Raw genomic sequence first — 2,403 nt, forward strand, 5'->3', positions numbered from 1 at the left:
GCTTATCAAAACATCTGGAAGACTCAAACATGTAATTGAGATATGAACACAACTACTAGTAAAGCCATGGCTGCAACACACGGTTGCAGAGTGAGAACTATGCAACCTGGATATTGCCCCGCCAAGATGCTACTCGGATATTCTATGTACCCTCAGAATACAATCATCATCACAGTCTATTGTGTTATGTAACCTCGCTTTAAAGCATGATGTACAAGAGTAATTTGCCACTAAACTTAAACAACCTTTAAAGCATGATGTACAAGTGTTTTAAGCACAAGAAACACATATGTAACCTCACAGGCTCAGCTTATGCATCATAGCCTCAACACTTTCAGTTGAGACAGATTAAGAACACAAGCTCAACTTTTGCATCACAGCCTCAAACACTTTCAGTTCAGACATATTAAGAACACAAAATCCGGAGTACACAACTCCTTTGTCAAATGAATCCGGAGTACACAAAATCTGGAGTACACAACTCCTTTACCACCCACCGGCAACTGTAAAAGCAAAACTGAATCTTATCAGTAACATTAGATCTATAACAAACATAATCAGCTACAAACATACCAGATCTGTAACAAACATAATCAGTAACATAAGCATGTAAATCAGCTACAAACATACCAGATCTGTAACAAACATAATCAGCTACAAACGTACCAGATCCGGGCTGTCAATATTCCTCTAAGAACTCAGATCTGCAAAGTTATGGTTCTCATATTCCTTAGTCGTGTAACCTCAGATCTGTCAATATTCATAAAAAATCCTTAAAAAATGACGGTAGATCTGAGAAAAAATTTCAGCAGAAAAAATTACCTGGCTCGATGGTGGTAAGGTAGATCTAAGTCGACGGTATCTCCACCGCTCCATCTTCATCTATAACAGAACAAACAAAACAACCTCTAAGTAGACGGTGGTACGATACATCTAAGAAAACATTTGGCCAAAAAAAGTACCTGGATCTTTTTTCCACCGGAGAAAGAAACCCTAAAAGAAGTTGAACCCAGTAAATCTGATGTCGGAATCGCCGGAGAAAGAAACCCTAAAATTTCACAGATCTAAGTCAAACCCCAAAATTTCACAAAAAATGTCGATAACGCTAAAAATACGGTACCTGAGAAGAAGGATGGGGCGGATCTAGTGAAATCGCCGGTGAAATCCGTCGCATGCAGACACCGCGTCTGGTGAGAGAGAGAGAGAAGAAGGATGGGGGCGGATTGTAATGAAATGAAATTAGGGTTTAGATTTAGTGAAAGAAAGTATATATTGGATCCATTTGATTAAAACGGGTCAAATGCATCCGGTTAGTTTATATGAGCTGGTCCGCGTGTTGAATGGATTTTTCAACACCTTATGAGTATACTGCAACACAACCTCTTCTCTAGCACTTTCACCAACCAACTGAACATCAAAATGCTTCCCAATATCCCCATCAATCACCTCCCCCTATCATCATCATCGAATATCTTCTCTGCACCGTGCTGGATCGCAAAAAAATACCCAACATTCTTCCTAAAATAAGAATCATAAGGCAACAAATCAATAACCCTAAACCCTAACACAGCTTAATCCTCTAATGACTAAAAGATAGCACCTTTAACACTCCAATCACTCGGGGTTTTCGAATCCCCAACCGCAAGAACCTGCCACCCCTTAATCTTAACCAACTTCCTAACCGAATCGGTCGGGTAACCGGACACCGAAACAACAATCCACTGCTCTGATCTAAAACTTGCAGACTGGGAACTCTTGTCAACAACAAGGGCAATCAAATTGTAATTAATTTGGGGGGAAATGAATGGTTTCAAGCTGTTGGGTTTGTGATTGGAAGCATAACAGGGCTGTAGAGTCTCCGACGTTCCAGAGGAAGAACACGGCGGCGACTGTGGCGATCAGGACAGCAATAGTTACAATTTTGTTAAGAGTTTCAGATACCCATGTGGAGAAATCTAGCGATTTCGATTGGGAGAATCGGTTTGATCGAAGGGTTGTTGGGAGTGAAGATGATTTGGGGTTTGAGGGTTTTGAATCGCGATCTTGTTGGACCAACATTGGGTCGAATTTGATGCCCATAGAAGTGAGTGATTTGAAGTGGGTATTGTGGATTTAAAATGGGGTTTGTGTGTGTATATGAGGGGTGAAGAAGAAGAAGGTGAGCTGTAGAGATGCAACCGACAGTGGATGTTAGTGAAATTCTTGAATGTAAAATAATTGGAGTCTCAAAGTAAGATTTGATTATTTAATTGTGTGTAATGGAAAAGAGAAACCATGTGACACGTAATTTGCCATGTCATCATGTCCATCTCATCAAGTTTGTGTCACGTAGGATCAGAAACAAACTCGGTTAGTAAAGATTTAACTGAGTGGTGCTAGCACAAACTAAAAGTCAAGTTGGGG

General features: G+C 40.3%; 1 long non-coding RNA gene across 1 annotated transcript; it reads right to left on the minus strand.

Moving 5' to 3' along the window:
- Window positions 1–416: 416 nt before the first annotated feature.
- On the minus strand, window positions 417–1,039 carry LOC110891835. The gene is made up of 3 exons (XR_002565591.2): window positions 963–1,039; window positions 823–882; window positions 417–750 (listed from the first exon to the last, which is right to left on the minus strand). It is a non-coding gene; the product is annotated as an uncharacterized LOC110891835 (long non-coding RNA).
- Between the last annotated feature and the right edge of the window lie 1,364 nt (window positions 1,040–2,403).

This window comes from Helianthus annuus, chromosome 11 (genome assembly GCF_002127325.2).
Source record: "Helianthus annuus cultivar XRQ/B chromosome 11, HanXRQr2.0-SUNRISE, whole genome shotgun sequence".
Lineage (NCBI taxonomy): Eukaryota > Viridiplantae > Streptophyta > Magnoliopsida > Asterales > Asteraceae > Helianthus > Helianthus annuus.